Here is a 19,262-nt window from a genome sequence, read left to right as displayed (position 1 = left end):
TAATCTATATATATAATCTATCTATATATAATCTATATATATAATCTCTACATATAATCTATATATATATAATCTATATACACATATATTATCTATATATAATCTATATATATAATTTATATAATCTATCTATAATCTATCTATATATATAAACTATCTATATATAATCTATCTATATAATCTATCTATATAATCTATCTATATATAATCTATCTATATAATCTATATATATAATCTATCTATATATAATCTATGTAGATTATATTGAGTTATCACTCTAAATCAGCATTTCACACTGCTTTTTCTAGTAAACATGATTCCCGAAAGATGCTACTTGTAAGAGCTCAGGGGAAAGCATGTGTTAGACTGTATATATTATACGCACATAGGTATGCACATATATAGCTTATATCATATATATAAATTACATATGATCATATGTTTATCATCCCTGGTTCTTGCCCATGAAACGACAAAAGCCATGCAGTAGATCATGCAAATACGCCTCCTCATCTTTCTAAATGTCCCCTGGAGTGAAAAATACTGCTGTCGTTATAAACACATATATATCCAAATGCTATATGATGATGTGCTCAGAGAGTCTTGGTTGACAATATTATAATTAAGGATCAGTGTAGTTCTGCAATTCTGATCCTGTTTGACTATAATCTACTTTTCTGCAGTTCCATTTGCTTGTGAAATTTTATTCATTGACTAACACCCGTTAAACATACTGTGGCCCAAATTTTCTAAGGAACGCTCTTGGGAAATGCTGCTTTATTACATATATATACATGTATACATATTCTTTTTTTCTATTCTCTACACCAAAAAAAAAAAAAAATCTGTGTAATTAAGTGAAGACTAAAAGGACACAAGTAGCCAAAAATTGGAACATCATCTGTGAAAGTTTTCTGCAGGCAGATGCCCTCCGCGGTGCTGAGACCCTGCTATGCACTTACCCAAGTTCGCTTGGAGAAAGGTGATCAGGAACGGGACTGCTTGAAGGACTGTCCTCCGCTGCTCAAAACTCTTTCTCTCCTGGTTGTTTTCTGTCTCCCCCTCCAGCTAGTGCAGCCAGGGAGACGCACGCTGTTAACTTCCTAGAAAACATTGTCCTGCTGCCTTTTCTGTCTCACATTGAGTTTCACTATTTTATATCACGTTCATGTGGATCATCAGGAGGCAGTTCTCAGGATGCATTTTGCACTGAGAACATACATTGACGATCGCATCAAGGATACCAATTTGTCAACCAAAAAATGATAGAAATAAATAGAAACTTTCATTCTACTTTTCTCATTGCTTCAGAATAGTTGCTGTCAGGCTTATTAAGCAGACGTTCAACCAGGGCTGATGTCGATGCTTGGACAGCACTCTCAGTGAATCCACACCCCAGTTTTTCACTCTGTTGCAAAAATGGGGGGAGAATTGGCCAGAATATGAAGGTACAGAGACTCCATGGTTAGCTTTATTCATTGAGCAGACTGGGATTCATCAGAGCCATACACAGAAACCGGCCTTCCTGGGTTTTCAAAGCTTGCTTAGGAAATATTTGCAATTGAGTGAATAAAAAATATTACATGTCAAAATTAGTAATATGTAATATAATTATGTTAATTTATAATGTAGCATATAATAATGTATATTCACGTATATTAGGAAAGAGAAAAGTTAACAATCAATGACACAAACTTCTACCTTATTGAAGGAAAATTAAGCCCGTAGTAAATAGAAGAAAAAAGTAATAAAGATAAGAGGAAATAATCAATAAAGCAAAAAACAGAAGATTAGAGAAAAGTAACAAATCCCAAAGTTGGTTCTTTGAAAAGATTTATAAAATTGATAAGCACTGGGAAAAAATAGAGTTATATAAAGCAGCAGAATAAGAAATTAAAGAATGAATATCATGAATGATATTACAAATAATAAAATTATAATAAGGGAATGTGATGAAAACTACAAGCTAATAAATTTGATAAATTAGATTAACTGGACGAATTCTTTGAGAAACACAACTCTAACAATTTCTGTTTCAAGAAGAAGTAGAAGATTTGATGAGCTGTATTCTATTAAAGAAATTAAATTTGGGGGCCCTGGGTGGCTCAGTTGGCTAAGCATCTGACTCTTAGTTTCAGCTCAGGTCATGGTCTCACAGTTCATGGGTTCAAGCCCCACACTGAGCTCTGTGCTAACAGTGCAGAGCCTACTTGAGATCCTCTCTTTCCCTCTCTCTCTCTGCCCCTTCCCCGCTCATGCTTGTGCCTACTCTCTCAAAAATAAATACAAACAAAAATCTCACTTCTGAGTATCATGAGTATCATGAGTATCATGACTAGTAAATATTAGTCTTATTTGTTAAAAATGATCTTTGTGTGAGTTGGGGCAGGTTGTACTCCAGTCCTTAGAAAGACTTATGAATAATATGGGGTGCCTGGGTGGCTCAGTTGGTTAAGCATCTGACTTCTGCTCAGGTCATGATCTCACGGTTTATAGGTTCGAGCCCCTGCGTCGGGTTCTGTGCTGACGGCTCAGAGCCTGGAGCCTGCTTCCAATTCTGTGTCTCCCTCTCTCTCTGCCCCTCCCTCGTTCACACCCTGTCTCTCTCTCTCTAAAAAATAAATAAGCATGAAAAAAGTAAAAAAAAAAAAAAGATTTATCAATAATAAACAAAGGAAACCCTCATTGTTTCCTTAGTGAATATCCTATTTAAAATTTAAGGAAAAAATTATGACAATTAACCCCCCCCCAAAAAAAATAGAAAAGGAAGAAACCCTTCCCAAATCATTTTATGAGGCCAAAATAAATTTACATCACATTTTAAAGTGATCTAGATAGCCAAAATGTATTGGCAAAAGACGTGAAGTTGGATGACTGACACGACTTGATTTCAAGGTGTACGAGCTGCGGCAATCAGCACTATGGGGCAGTGTCATATGATAAATGTCTAGTGCAATGGGACATGACAATTGTTGCACAAATATAGACACACACAGAGTCAACTGATTTTGGACAAAGCTTCGAAGGTAATCCAATGGGAGAAAATCATATTTGCAAAAACTGTGCTAGGAGGGTACGTAAGAGAGAGAGAAAAAAAAATCTCAGTCCCTAACTCACACCACTGGCAAAAGTTAAAAGTAAATTATTAGCCTGACCATAAAAGCAAAAACTGTCAAGCTGAAACAAAAACAAAGGAAATCTTCATGACCTCAGGGTAGGCAAAGATATCTTAGGACATAAAAAGCATGAAACACAAAAATGATGGATTGGATCTCATTGAAATTGAAAACCGTACTGCTGAAAAGACAACACTAAGAAATCCAAAAGTCAAGCCATAGACTTTGAGAAAATACTTATTTGTTTTTAATATTTATTTATTTTTGAAAGAGAAAGAGACACAGAGCATGAACAGGGGAGGGGCAGAGAGAGAGGGAGACACAGAATCCGAAGCAGGCTCCAGGCTCCGAGCTGTCAGCACAAGAACCCAACGCGGGGCTTGGGCCCACGAAACGCGAGATCATGACCTGAGCCGAAGTCAGACGCTCAACTGATTGAGCCACTTGGACGCCCCGAGAAAATATTTGTAAAACAAAAATCTGACAAAGAAATTGTATCCAGACTATGTAAAGATCTCTTGCAATTCAATAAGAGGTCGAAGAGCCGCTAATAAAATAGGCAAAGACTTTGAACAAAAGAAGGTATATAAGTGACTAATAAGTACTATAGTCCATAGTCTTATAGGGTTAAATATACAGTATACAATTACCATATGACTCAGTATTTCCACCCTTAGGTATTTATGAGGAGAAATGAGAATCTATGTTTTCTAAAGGATTTATAAACAAATATTCATACCACGTTTATTCACAATAGGCTTCAACTAGTCATAACCCAAAAAACTGTCAATTATGGAATGGATGAACAGATATGGGTTATCTGTCCAATGAAATGCTACTTAGGAATAAAAAGGGAACAAATGACTGATACATATAACCACATGGGTAAAACTTAAAAGCATTATTCTTGAGCCGAAGAAGAAAGTCAGATACAAATATATATATATATATATATATATATATATATATATACAGATATATAGACAAAAATCAATATTCATATGTGGTGAGAGAAATCAGATCGAGGGTGATTTGGGGCTAGGCAGCAAAGAAACATAAAGGGATTGTCTAAGGTGAGGGATATTTAATATCAAGACTGATCTTACGGCAGTTACATGGGTATATTTGTCAAAGGTCCTGACTTGCACTCTTATAGCAGCTAATTACATCACGATATGCAAGTTATACCTTAAGAAAGCATCGAAAACAGAAAGAAGATGCAGCCACAGTGGCCCAATATCCTTGCCATGTGAGGTCCATCCACTCTTTCTCAAACCTCAGAGTCTTTGTTTGTATATGTTAAAAATACTGGGATCTTCAACCCTGTCTCTCAGAGATTCTGACTCTAAGGTAAAGTATAGACTCAAGACCTGCATTTTATTATTTTATTATTTTAAGAGCTGCATTTAAAAAAAGTTTATTTTTGAGAGAGAGAAAGTGACAAGGGGAGGGGCAGAGAGAGAGAGAGAGCGAGAGCGTGCGAATCCCAAGCAGGCTCCACGCTGTCAGCACAGAGCCTGACACAGGGCTCGATCTCAAGAACTGCGAGATCATGACGTGAGCCAGAATCAAGAGTTGGAGGCTTAACCGACTGAATCACCCAGGCGCCCAAGGGCTGCATTTTTAATTAGTACCTCCTGGTGGTTCTGGATCTAGGTGGCTCCAAATTCACACTTGGAGAAGCATGTCACCAGACAGATGGGATTCTTGTTTCTCGGTCTTTGTCCCTGTTTCCCACACCTGTGATCTCCCCGCCTTCATCCCTCCAGATTCTCTCTCTCCTGCCTGGTTCAACTCTTTTGAGTTAATCCCTGCCCTCTGCTCTGAAATGTGCCTCTAATGAGCTTGAAGATGATACCACGAAACATCAAACCATTTTCCAATTGTTGGTAATTCTAAGTGGAAATTGTTCCAATTCTAAGTGTTGTCTCTTAAATTACATAGAAAGCTGCTTGTCACACCCTTTCTTCATAGACATTTCAAAGACGAGTAGTACGTATTTTGGTAACAATTGGGTAAGCTTGAATTCTTAGCCTTTTCCAAGGAGATCTGAATTACGATGTCTGTAGAAATAACCCCCAAATCCTTTCCAGATCATCAGCCGGGTTTGCCCTTTTGTTTTGCTTCCTGGCTGACATTTCATTTAATTATTCAATAAGAAAATATCTTGGCATTCTGCTTTGTATTTCACCTCTCAGTCTTCATTTTATTTTTTTATTTTTTATTTTTTTTGAAAAAAAATTTTTTTCAACGTTTATTTATTTTTGGGACAGAGAGAGACAGAGCATGAACGGGGGAGGGGCAGAGAGAGAGGGAGACACAGAATCGGAAACAGGCTCCAGGCTCCGAGCCATCAGCCCAGAGCCCGACGCAGGGCTCGAACTCACGGACCGCGAGATCGTGACCTGGCTGAAGTCAGATGCTTAACCGACTGCGCCACCCAGGCACCCCTCTCAGTCTTCATTTTAAGGGCAGTTTTACAGGCTTAGTTCCTGAAAGAGAACTTACAATACTTGGCACATGTTAGATACTTGATAATATTGTTCGATTCTAACTCAACTGACAGGTCACAGAGCCAAACTCATTCAGTCTCCACGTGCTGCTACGTTATTCAAACTGATTTCTTTTTCGGTTATAAGTTTTGCAGAGAAATGGTACTAGTCTTTCCTTTGTAAATGATTCTGGCAGGACACAATTAGTCATGTCCTGGCAGTGAGGGAGCAGAACCATGGCTATGCCAGAAAATCCAGTCCATAAACTCATGTCTCTTTCAGGAATACATATATATTTTGCTTTGAATACTCATCTCTCTCTCTTTTCCAGTCATCAGCGATAAAAGTGGTATTATTAGTGACATTTATAATGAAAAAATAAAATACAATGATAATAATAGCAGCTATGGGGGGGTGGGGGGGGGGGTTGAGATGGCAGAGGATTAGGGACCCCTTAGGCTTGTCTCATCCCTCAAACAAAGGTAGGCAGTTATCAAGTCATTCTGAATGCCCAAGAAACCAACTGGAGGTCTGAGAGAACAAAAAATGCAAGTCTACTAGTAGAAAAGCGACCACCTTCTGGAAGGTAGGAAAAGCGTAGAGTCGTCTTGGGAGAGATATAGCTGTGGGTACGGCAGGGAGGGAGCCCGTTTAGGGAGGCTACCACAGAGTATTATAAGCAGTGGAGCACAAAATCTGACCTTCTAGAAGTCCGCTACAGTGGGGATGTGCCTGGCTTGAGGGTGCTCAGATGGCAAAGCAGGGAGGAATCTCAGGAGTGGGAGTGTGGGTCTGAGACCCCCGGGGTGGAAAGAAGGATGGGCGACGCCCGCGTGCTATGCTATTTCCAGGCACAGGAGCAGGTTACTAGGGCTGAGGGCAGCAAGCAAGGATTCCAGCCTTTGGCTCTGTTTTGACATAAACTCTGAACCACTTCTACAGGTGTGCCACCATTTTCCTTGCACAGGCGGGCAAAAGCCTGGCAAGACCCTCCTCCAGGAGAAGAGAGCAGGTTCCCCCAGGGGAAGTGAGTCCCTACAATTTGGAGTTTTGTAATTTAGTTGCACGCCTGAGATTAAAAAAAAAAAAGCTTGGAGACAGGCCGTGTGACTGCAGGATTCTGACAGAAACAAGGGACGCAAGGGGGTGATTGATTGCTCTTCTATGAAGGTTCCCTGAAGAATGGGGAACCCCATCTTTCAGTTCTAGGGCTAGGGAGCTGGGCGCCATCATATTTATTCTGCTCATCAGAGCTGACAGGCGTCAGGGAGCCAAACAGCGCCACCTAGTGGAGGCCAGAGATGTTTACACCAAGCCCCAACCCACTGAAGCCTGGAATCGCATTTCCGCTGAAATAAATCAGCCTCAGAATCAGCACAGCAAGCACTTCCCCCAGAAAACCAGCACAAACCCCTTGCTCCCACCGAGTCTACTGAGGACAGACTGCTACCAAGCTACACCTCTAAGGGAAATAAGATCTAGCTTCCTGTTTACTTTTATTCTTTATTGTTTTATTTTCTTATTTTTCTACTATTTTTATTTGTATATATTTTATATTATTTATTTTTTTTTCTTATTTTTATTTTATTTTAATTTTTGGAACTAGGTTTTTTTTTTAACAAGCAAACCAAAACACACCTAGGATTTTTTGCCTTTTTTTTTTTTTTGTTTGTTTTTTTGTCTGTCTTTGCTTTTTGTTTTTTCTTTCTTCTTTTTCTTTTCTGGAAAGAATAACAAGATGGAAAAATTCACCCCAAAAGAAAGAACAGGAAGTAGAACTCATGGTTAGGGGTTTAATCAGTGCAAATATAAGTGAGATGTCTGAAGTCGAATTAAAAAAAATGATTATAAGGATTCTAGCTGGGCTTGAAAAAAGCATAGAAAATATCAGAGAATCTCTTTCTTCAGAGATAATAGAACTAAAATCTAGTCAGGCCGAAATTAGAAATGCTATGGCCAAGATGCAAACCTGAATGAGTGCAATGACAGCAAGAATGGATGAGGCAGAGGAGCGAATGAATGATAGAGCAGATAAAATTATGGAAAATAATGAAGGTGAAAAGAAGAGAAAAACGAAAATTATGGATCATGAAGGCAGACATAGGGAACTCAGCAACTTATTAAAACATAATAACATTTGTATCATAAGAGTCCCAGAAGACGAAAAGAGAGAAAAAGGGGCAGAAGGTTTATGTGAACACATTACAGCTGAAAACTTTCCTAATCTGGGGAAGGACAAAGACACCAAAATCCAAAAAGCACAGAGAACTCCCATGAAATTCAACAAAATTCAGGATTCAACAAAAGTCAACCATTGCCAAGACATATCACAGTCAAATTCACAAAATACACAGACAAAGAGAGAATCCTGAAAGCAGCAAGGGAAAAAAAGTCCTTAACCTCCAAGGGAGGACAGATCAGGTTCTCAGCAGACCTATCCACAGAAACTTGGCAGGCCAGAAGTGAGTGGCAGGATATATTCAACATGCTGAATAGGAAAAATATGCAGCCCATTTTTTTTTTTTAATCCAGTAAGGCTGTCATTCAGAATAGAAGGAGAGATAAAGAGTTTCCCAGACAAAAATGAAAGTTCATGACCACTAAGCCAGCCCTGTGAGAAATTTTAAGGGGGACTCTGTAAGTGGAGAAAAAAAAAAATACCAAAAGCAATGAAGACTAGAAAGGACCAGAGAACATCACCAGAAACACCAACTCTACAGGTAATGCAATGGCACTAAATTCATATCTTTCAGTAATCACTATGAATGGAAATAGAATAAATGCTCCAGTCAAAAGACACAGGGTATCAGAATGGATAAAAACAACAACAACAACAACAACCACCCAAGATCCACCTATATGCTGCCTACAAGAGACTCATTTTACACCTAAAGACACCTTCAGATTGAAAGATAGAGAACAATCTATCATGCTAATTGACATCAAAAGAAAGCCAGAATAGCTATACTTGTAACACACAAATTAGATTTTAAACAAAGACTGTAATATGAGATGAAGAAGGGCATTATATCATAATTAAGGGGTCCATCCATCGAGGTCTAACAGTTGTAAATATTTATGGCCCCAACTTGAAACACCCAAATATAGAAATCAATTAATAACAAATATAAAGAAACTCATTGTTAATAATACAATTGTAGGGGACTTTAACACCCCACTTACAACAATGGACAGATCATCTAAGCAGAAAATCAACAAGGAAACAATGGCTTTGAATGATGCGCCGAACAATGGCTTTGACTGAACAGATCTATTCAGCAAATTTCATTCTAAAGCAGCAGAATACACATTCTTTTCAAGTGTACATGGAACTTCTCCAGAATAGACCACATACTGGATCATGAATCAACCCTCAACAAGTACAAAAAGATTGAGATCATACCATACATATTTTCAGATCACAACACTATGAAACTTGAAGTCAACCCTAAGACAAAATTTGGAAAGCCCTCAAATACATGGAGGTTAAAGAACATCCTACTAAAGAATGAATGGGTTAACCAGGAAATTAAAAAAATAAATAAAAAAATACATGGAAGCAAATGAAAATATGATGGTCCAAACCCTTTAGGATGCAGCAGCAAAGGCAGTCCTAAGAGAAGAGTGCATTGCAATTCTGGCCTACCTCAAGAAGCAAGAAAGGTCCCAAATACACAACCTAAAGGAGCTAGAAAAGTAACAGCAAATAAAGCCTGAAACCAACAGAAGCAGGGATAGAATAAAGATCAGAGCTGAAATAAATGATATAGAAACCAAAAACACAGTAGAATAGATCAACAAACTAATAGCGGGTTCTTTCAAAGAATAAACAAAAATGATAAACCCCTAGCCAGATTTATCAACAAGAAAAGAGAAAGGACCCAAACAGATAAAATCATGAGGGAAAGAAAGGGATCACAACCAACATCACAGAAATACAAACAATTATAAGAAAATACTATGAAAAATTATACGTCAACAAACTGGACGATCTGGAAGAAATGGACAAATTCCTAGAAACTCACAAACTACCAAAACTTAAACAGGAAGAAATGGAAAATTTGAACAGGCCCATAGCCAGCAAAGAAATTGAATCAGCAATCAAAAATCTCCCAAAAACAAGAGTCCTGGGCCAGATGGCTTTCTAGGGTAATTCTACCAGACATTTAAACAATTGGGACACCTGGGTGGCTCAGTCAGTAAGTGTCTGACTTCAGCTCAGGTCATGATCTCAAGGCTCGTGAGTTCAAGCCTCCCTCCGACCTCTGTGCTGACAGCTCAGAGCCTGGAGCCTGCTTCCGATTCTGTGTCTCCCTCTCTCTCAGTTTTTCCCCCATTCTTGCTCTGTCTCTGCCTCTGTCTCTCTTTCTCAAAAATAAATAAACATTAAAAAATTAATAAAAAAAAAAGAGGACACTTGGGATGAGCACTGAGTGTTTTATGTAAGTGATGAATCACTGAATTCTACTCCTGAACTCATTACTACACTATAGGTCACCTAACTAAAATTTAACTTAAATTTTATATATATATATATATATATATATATATATATATATATATATAACAATAATAGCAGCTACCATTTTCAGTGTGTGTCCTGTATAACAATAATTTTTGAAAATAACCTTGAGCCAGGAGCTTTTAGAAAGTGGTTGATAGGAATTAATGTATTTCAGCCACGGAACAACTTTATTCATAGGTCCTAGTATTATTATCTCCTTTTCATTTGTTTGGCAGAAGGAGAAACTGAGGCACAGAGAGCCTGGTTCGTCAGCTAAATTCACTCAGGCCGTAATTGCTGGCACTGAGATTTACGTGGAGGTCATTTGATTCAAGATACTACAGTCAATCCCTCCTCTACACTCACTCTCCTGTGTGTGCTCGAGCGTTCCTTCAATCATTTCACGTCTTTTCATGACCACCAGCATGATCATGTTCATGGACTTTTCAGTAATTCAATATACAAAGTCATAAGCTAAAAATCTCATTCAAAAGAAGTTGGTAAAAAAAAAAAAAAAGCGGCTGTTCATCTGGCCGCTTCCTCCTTTCTGACCCTTTGGTAAAAACTGGGATAAACTACTTTATTCAAGACAAGGAGAAATTACTGATGTTTGTTGTGCACCATTCGAAGGTTTCCCTCTGTCTCTCAATCTCTTCCTCCTTCCCTCTCTCCTTCCCTCTCTACCTCCTTTTTCCTTCTACATCATTCTTTGTCCCTTCCGCCGTCCTTCCCTCTGTAGCGGGAAGAATAGCATTTGCTTTTTGGTGTCAAAGGGCTTCTAAAGAGGACCATGCTCTCTGAGGCAAATGAACAGAAGTGAAAGTGGAAACTGCCCAGACAAATCAGGTTTAGATCCCCACAGAGCTGTCATTAGGCTGAACAGGTGCTGTGGTTCATAGAAGAACACAAACTTCGGCTCAAATGACTCACAGAGCGGAGTCTGGAAAAATCAGGAATTATTCTGAGGAAGCGGGAATGTGTTTATGGCAAGCACTTTAGCTGTCCACCACTTATGGGAACTCAGGCCATTAATCGGTGGCACATGGTCAGTCCACAGCCTGGATTTGCCGACCAAACATGAGAACGGAAGCAGGTAGCTGCAAATTACTTGCTTCCTTAGTTGTTACTGTCATTGCTGGTTTTAGCTCTTTTAGCTGAAAATACTACTGAACTGTATGGTCCATTTCTTATGTTGAAAAAGGGGCAAAAGAAGATGTGACTTTAACTGAGAGAGCTCGGTTGGGATACTTTCCTTCCTGATACATTGTTCTGAATCTTCTGGTAGCCAGGACTGTTAGGAGACTACAGAAATTAATCGAATCAGCAAATAAAAGATGAGTTTCAAAACTAGAAAATATATTTGACAAAACTCAATTCCTCTTCCTAACCGAAAGTTCCCAGTGAAGTAGAAATAGAAATTCCTCAGTAAGTCGAAGGAGTCGTGTGAAAGATTCTCCAGCTGTAATTATGATCAGCAGTAAAATACTGAATACTTGCCCTTTAAAAGTGGGACCAAAGACAGGATACCTGCTCCTCTCCCTTCTATTCAGCAGGGAGCTGCAGGTGGTATGGAATAAAATAAAGCAAAAAGAAAAAGGGAAAACGAAACACGAAAGCATAAAACTGGAAAAGTAGAAGTGAAACCGTATTTAGCTGCAAGTAACATAAAGCACATTTAGAAAATCTTAACTAATCTGAACAAAAATTGCTAGATCTAATGAGGAAAAGCGGAAAAGCATCGGGACGTCAGGTAGTATTAAAAAAAAGCCATTGTTTACCTTATGCTAACCAAAAATGCTTAGGATTCAGCAGTTTTAAAATATGAGATGATTGGCATAAAAAACAAAAGTAATACGAGACAATCTGAACAAGAGACCAGCAGGATCTTCATGTTGAAAATCACAAAACTTAAGGAAACGTAAACAAACGAGAGGTATTGCCTACTTTATACATAAAAGACACCATATTGTTAAGCTGGCAGTTCCCAAATTGAACTCTATATTGATTAAGTTCCAAGGAAAATCCCAGCAGACTCTTTATTAAAAAATGACAGGTTGATTTTAAAATTCCTATAGAAATACAAAGTCCCTACAGTAGCCTAAGGTATTTAAAAAGAATAGTGAGGCTGGAGGGCTGACATTACACAATTTTCGGATTTCAACAGAGCTACTGCAATCAAAACAATGTGGTATTGGCATAAGGATTGGAAATGATGCATCACAAGAATAAAGTACAGACATAGACCAAATTGTATGTAATATAATCACTTGACATAGGTTCTAGTGCCAAACAATGAGAAAAGAAACATTTTTTCAGTAGTTACTGAGTAATTACTGGGAAATTACTAGTAATTTCGCTGGGACAACTGGATATCAATTTTGAAAAAAAAAAAAACTTGATGCACTTCTTCAACAAGGCATAAAAGCACACTTGAGGTGTATTGCAAATCTAAAAGCAAAAACTAAACTGTAAAGCTCTTAGAAGAAGATAGAAGATAATATTTTTACAAATTTGGGATCGACAACTATAAAAGAAAAAATATATTTATGCAATATTTATATCTTTATACCTTTATAAAGGTATATAGAAAAAATATATTTATACAATATTTATATCTTTATACCTTTATAAAGGTATAAAGGTATGAAGGTATAAAGGAGGCTTTATAAAATAAAAAAAAAACTTGTGGTCGTCAACAACGCCATTAAGAAAATAAAAAGGCAAATCACAGATACGAAAATATTTCAACCGATATCTAGTAAAGTACGTATGACTAGGAGCTTTCAACATACAAGTAATAGTAAGACATACATTTTTTTAAATAACTTCTTTTTTTTTAATATGAAATTTATTATCGTATTGGTTTCCATACAACACCCCGTGCTCATCCCAACAGGTGCCCTCCTCAATGGCCATCACCCCCTTTCCCCTCAACGTGGATGGAACTGGAGTGTGTTAAGACATACAATTAAATTTAAAATGAGCCAAACACTTGGAGAGTCACTTCACAACAGAGGGTACAGGAAGGGCCAATAAACAGGTGAAAAGATGCTCAATATTGTTTATCATCAGAAAAATGCAGAATAAAACCCTCGTGATCGACTGCTAAACACCTGTTAGATTGGTTAACATTAAAGAGACCAACAAAAGCAAATGTTGGAGAGGAGGGGCCATCAGATCTTTCACACATTGCCGTTGGGAGTTTATAACATTACAACTGTCAAAAACTTAGGCAATGTCTCCACTTGGGACTCTCTCTCCATCTCTCTCTGTCCCTCTCCTGCTCTAAATAAATAAATAAATAAACAAATAAATAAATAAATAAACTTAAAACTCAGGCAATTTCCTAAAACCCTATAAGACTACCGTCCTATTTTTAGGTAGTTGCTCAAAATAAAAGAAAATATAGGTCTGTGCAAAGACTTGCCTTCGTCTTGTTCCTTGAAACTTTATTCAGAATAGCAAATTACTGAAGGTAGCCCAAATGTCCATCAATGAATAGAAGGGATGCACAATTGTGTTCTATTAACACAGTGGAACTCACGGACACATATAACAGAGGTAAACCTCACAAACATGTTGCTGAGTGAAAGAAGCGAAACGGGAAGGAATGCTTACTTGATAATTCTTTTTCCACGAAGATCAAGAACAGGTAAAATGAGGAGTGCCTGGCTGGCTCAGTCGGGTGGCGTGTGCGACTCTTGATCTCGAGGTGGTGAGTTCGAGCCCGGTGTTGGGTGTAGAGAGTACGCAAAAGTAAAATCTTAGGGAAAAAGAAAAGAAAAGAGAAGAAACAGGTAAAATGAATGTATTGGAACCGAAAAAACGACAGCGTCTGGCGGTGGCATTGGCTGGAAAAGGTACAAGAGAAAATTTCTGGGTGATAGCAGTGCTCTGTATCTTGTCAAGGCTCACCAAACTGCGTCCTGAAGATTTGTGCATTTTTATTCAGCATAATTATAACTCGAGTGAAAAGAAACTGGAAACTATGTTGCAAAGCAGGTGTTCTCAATGATTACTGGTTTCAGCATAAATTAGTGCAACTCATTTGGTAAACAACATTGCTATCTTTACAACACCCTCTTAAGACTATTGGTGTCTTATGTCCCAGAGGTTCTACTCAATAAATGGATACTAATAGAATACATTTTGCAGGATGCCTGGGGGGCTCAGTGGATTAGCGTTCTTTTCTTGATTTTGGCTCAGTTTCTGAACTCAAGGGTCGTGAGATCGAGCCCTGGAGCTGGGCGTGGAGCTTGCTTAAGTTTCTCTCTCTCCCCTTCTCTCTGCCCCTCCCCTGCTTATGCACACGCATGCGTGCACGCTCTCTCTCTCAAAAGAAAAAAAAAAAGAGGAAATACATTTTTCACTTTTAAGATGGGGTGGGGGGAATCTTTTTGTACAAAGCTGCTTTCACTCATTTGAAATAAAACTTAAAAACATGTTCAATCGTAAAGAGGTGCTTAAATAAAATATAATGCGTTTATTAAATATACTAGATAATTATTTAATGGCCGTAGATAGAACTAATGTGGGAAACAAAGGCAAAAGAAAACAAATAAATTTCCTTACAACTTACAGCCCACTGACAAGTCTTTGAGACAAGGCAGAGTGACTGTCCACTAAGGAGCTCAGCTGCCTTGATGTTGACACTTTGCTACGGTCAAAAGGCAGTCTTAGCCCGATCCCCCAGGATCCTGTAAGTCTACTGTAACATATGAACATTCCTTTGGAAACTTCCTTTATCTCTATTCTCCAGATACATGTTAGCAATCATACTCCAAGCGTATGGCCCCCTGATACACATCTGAAGGGTCTCATGACTAAGGTTTTACTAGACAGCACTAAATGACCTTCTCCTAACAACAGCTAGTCCCTCAAGGTCCTGGAAACCTTGCTTCCAAGTTCCTTAGAGACTTATGCTATCCCTGACCCCCTGCCAACTTAAAGGCATATAATCATTCACTCCTCACGACCCCCGTGCAGCTCCTTCTGCCCACAGGTCCTGTCCCTGTGCTTTCATAAACCCACCTTGTTGCACCAAAGACGTCTCAAGAATTCTTTCCTGGCTGTCTCTGAACCCCAGAATTTCCATAGCAAAGCCCTTAAAATGTTTCTGAAAACTATATCATAACATGAAGGCACACTTAGGATATCACATTAAGTGGGGAAAAATTGTCGGGAGGAAGAATCATATATGCCAGTGGTCTTCATTCCAGAATAGGCAATGATTTTCCAAGAAATACATAGACACATAAGTAGTTTTTAAGAAATCAGATTCTCGATCTTTGACTCTTAACATTGATATGACCCGAGAGTTTCTAGCTTCAAGCTGGTTCTCCTGCTCTAACTCTACAAAAGTCAGGTCTGCCTCTCCCCTCTCCTAAATCTTAGTAGGATGTAGGGTATGCAGGAACACTTGATCACATTGACATTGGTGTTGGCAAAGGTATTGTTGATAAAGAAGCCGCCCCTTTCCCAAGGGCAATTCACTTCTGCAAATGTGTTAGGTTTTACTTCTTTGCTTTCAAAAAACTGGGAAAGAATCTACTTGAGTTGTTGGGGGTAGATGATTAAAAATAACTTTTCTGGATCTATCACTATGTGATTTGTGACACACAGCTGCAGAAAAAATTAAAAGAATTGAATCGCATTATATAAACACAGTTTTTCAACGCGTTGTATAACCATGGTTTTTTCAACACGGTTGAATAATGAATGGAAAATAACTGATGCTGAGTTTTGTTTCATCTGTCAATAAATAATCATCACTGGGTGTATGAATTGGAAAATTCCATTCATGTCATTAAGAGATTCATTGCTAATAAAATTTGGTTTTAATGCTTAACAATTATTCATTAAACTTTTAATCTATTTACAATCCTTTGACCAATTATATACTAATAAAAATTACAATGAAATCCCTGAAAAATTATAAGAAAATGCAACTTGGGGCACCTGGGTGGCTCAGTCGATTAAGTGTCTGACTTTGGCTCAGGTCATGATCTTACTGTTTGTAACTTCGAGCCCTGCGTCGGGCTCTGTGCTGACAGCTAGCTCAGAGCCTGGAACCTGTCTTTGGATTCTGTGTCTCCCTCTCCCTGTCCCTCCCCGGCTTGTGCTTTCTCTCTCTCTCTCTCTCTCTCTCTCTCTCTCTCTCTCAAAAATAAATAAAACATAAATACAAATTTAAAAGAAAATGCAACTTGATCATCACAAAATGAAAACGATTTAAATTTCAAGTGCCTCCCTTGCAGTTGTTTAAAATTACGATAAAAAAAAATTATATGTTGGCCTAAAAGTTTGTTCATATTTATGGAGTTTTGCACAGTTTGTCTGGGACCATAGAGTCAAAAACTATTTTAAGCAACTTAAAGATCTAACTACAATTCTACTTGTAAAATATCTTTAAAAAATAAACCAAAAAAGCATGATCTTCAAAAAGACTGGAAGGATTACTCTAAAATGCTAATGATTATTTTTGGACACTAGAAATAAAAAATTTCTCTTTTGCTATGCATTGGTTGTATATTTTCCTTAATGACTTTATCAGCTTGAATTACTCTTGTAATAAAAATGCACTTAAGACTTTTAGAAATAATTAGGTGTAAATTTAAATATTTAAATAATAATTAGGTGTAAATTTAAGCCCAATGACTTACTGGGGTACCTGGATGGCTCAGTCGGTTGAACGTCCAACTCTTGATTACGGCTCAGGTCGTGATCTCACGGTTTGTGAGTTCGAGCCCTGCATTGCGCTCTGCACTGACAGTGCAGAGCCTGCTTGGGATCCTCTCTCTCCCTCTCTGTGCCCCTCCCCTGCTTGTGCTCTATCTCTCTCTCAAAAAATAAGTAAATAAACTTTTAAACCTAATGACTATTGAGTAAGCGCCCTAGAAATCTTCTTATGGGGCAAATCCACAAGTTTGAGTATTTCTATTTTGTAATAACCATCTCAGCAGCCCCCAAACCCCACCTCACTTTTTGCTGATCACAGGCTTTGGGGCAGTAGCATCAGGGACTTTGCTGGCCGCAAGACTCTCTCCTGTCGATTAAGACGCTTTGGTGTTTGCCACTTGTCCCCTTTTTATCCAACATAATGCATCAAAAACCAATTGGGCTGTTTACGAAAATTCAAATTCTGTCTTGTCCTCACCTCAGCGTCCTTTACAAAGCTCTGATAGTCTCGTCTCTCACCAAAGAAGCCTGACTCACAAGGTTGCACAACTGTCAGCAGCCAAGTTAATCAGAATTGGGATCTAATTTGGTTCTCTGTTTTCTGAATTCCACCACCCACAGAGTGAGAGAAGAAATCTGGAAGGGGGAGGAGAGTATTAACAAGTGAATGGGATGAAGTCATTACACAATAGGATTTTCAGGCCTGCAAATCTCAGATCTGGAGGTTTAGCACTTTGTACCAAAGGAAGAAGGACTCTGGCAGCTTGGGCAGGATCTTCAAATAGGGTTGAGAGGCCAGTAGCTCTGTGCTTCAAGCCCAGGGGAACCCTAGCAGGGGAGACTTTTAGGATAAATGGGGAATTAAATGCTCAAGGGAGAAAAGAAAAAAAAAATTGGCCAACACTAGAGGGCACCATATTTTCACGGCTCTTCTGCAAAGTGGAGGGCCAAGCCCTTGAACTCTGGAAGACTGTTGCTTCAAAATAAAAAATAAAAAATAAAAAAATCAATCAATCAATCAGATAACAAAGGAGGAGCTGTGGAGGAGATAATTGATCCCTCAGTTTCTTGTATGAAGTAAAGGAGACATGGAATAAATAGGTCGGTGAAGGAACATTAAAACCAGTTCTATTAGAATAAAATGACCCCTGGACACTATATTCTTATCCCCACTCGCAGTGAGTTCCATACTGTATCACATTTCTGAAGTCTTTAGTGTGCTAAAGGGATTATATATTTAAACAGGTGTCTTTTTTTCCAAACGTGAAGAAAGTCTGCTACCAACTTTTGTGTTTCTGAAAACAGAAGATAAAAGGTAAGTACATTGTAAAAGCAAGGAAATAACCATTTGGCTTTGACACGTAGAAGGAAAGGACAATCATTCCATCTTCCAACGCCCAGGGAGGTAGGGGTCCACCAGGCTGGCCCATCCTCACATCCCTGGCCTTCACACAGGTCTTCCCTTATGGGGCTAGAGGAACATGTCACACTTCAATAATAGCCACATTAGTAGGGACCACTTTTTCACGCCTCACCAGTAGAGCCCTTCATTACAAAGCAGCAGAAAAGGAGAATGGCATGTCCTTGCAAACTACTGGAAGAATGTTCCATAAGCAGGAATGCCACTTGGTACAGTAACACCAACCAATCACTTGGCCCAAATTTTCCCGCAGATGAAGAGATACTCAAGGCCGACGGAACGCGATAATAGGGGGCCTTTTGAAAATTCCAAAAAGTTCTTAAAATGTGATCCAGACATCCTTTCCCAAACCCCTTAGATGCACAATCCAAGAGAATGGTCTCCTAAATCCACAAAACCTGCCACTTGCATTTCCTGGGTGTGGATTCAGGATACTTCCCCTGGAGGAGACTCAAATACGGCAATGTCTGCTCTCTCAGTGCCACAGCTTCCTGAAACACACTATGACATGTCTTAGAAAACTCTGCATTCTATCTTCTCTGTCCAGAATAGTCACATTATACTCTCTCTATCTCTTGCTCAGCGTGGTAGAACCAAAATACAACATTCCTCACCAACGTGTAAAGTTCCTGTGCCTCCAAATATTTCCCATGTCTCATTGAAATACTGTGACCAGTCCCCGCAAATAGATCACTCGTCATTACCTGGTCTCTGAAGTCCCTGAGGGTGTGGGGGTGTCTGCTGTCTTCAAGTCCTGGGAGCTTCAGATTAATTCTAGCTCTTCGAGGCTGCTGTCAGGACAGCATGCTCTGTCCCAGCAGCCCACAAGGTGTTGCAACCAGAAATTTCTCAACTCGAGGCAGATTAATCATGGCTTCAGATATGACAGATGCCGCCCAGGCAACCTCGTTAGGTGAGTTCTTAGCCAGAGATGAAAAAAAAAAAGTGTGAATGGATTCAAACCCCACTCCTCCAAGCCCGTCCCTAGACTCAGCACCTCAAGACTCAGATCGATTGGAAGCTCCTCAGCAGAACATAGATTCTCCACCCGG

At 38.8% G+C, this 19,262-nt stretch overlaps 1 protein-coding gene across 7 annotated transcripts in view; it reads right to left on the bottom strand.

Annotated features, from left to right (window-relative positions):
* LIPK (lipase family member K) overlaps positions 1–19,042 on the bottom strand; it is a 49,359-nt gene extending 30,317 nt beyond the window's left edge. The window contains exons 1-3 of one of the 7 annotated variants that reach the window (XM_040454248.1): positions 18,915–19,040; positions 13,731–13,875; positions 963–1,543 (exon numbers count right to left, since the gene is read on the bottom strand). The gene's annotated coding sequence lies outside the window, so the exon portion shown is untranslated. Of the gene's footprint in view, positions 1–962; positions 1,544–13,730; positions 13,876–17,268; positions 17,687–18,914 lie in introns of those variants that run through there. The other 6 variants (XM_040454247.1, XM_040454251.1, XM_040454250.1 and 3 more) reach the window with 6 other exon arrangements.
* Positions 19,043–19,262: the final 220 nt, after the last annotated feature.

Source organism: Herpailurus yagouaroundi, unplaced genomic scaffold, assembly GCF_014898765.1.
Source record: "Herpailurus yagouaroundi ecotype Mexico unplaced genomic scaffold, PumYag 211, whole genome shotgun sequence".
Classification (NCBI taxonomy): Eukaryota; Metazoa; Chordata; class Mammalia; order Carnivora; family Felidae; genus Herpailurus; species Herpailurus yagouaroundi.
This window is presented reverse-complemented; position numbering and strand designations above follow the sequence as displayed.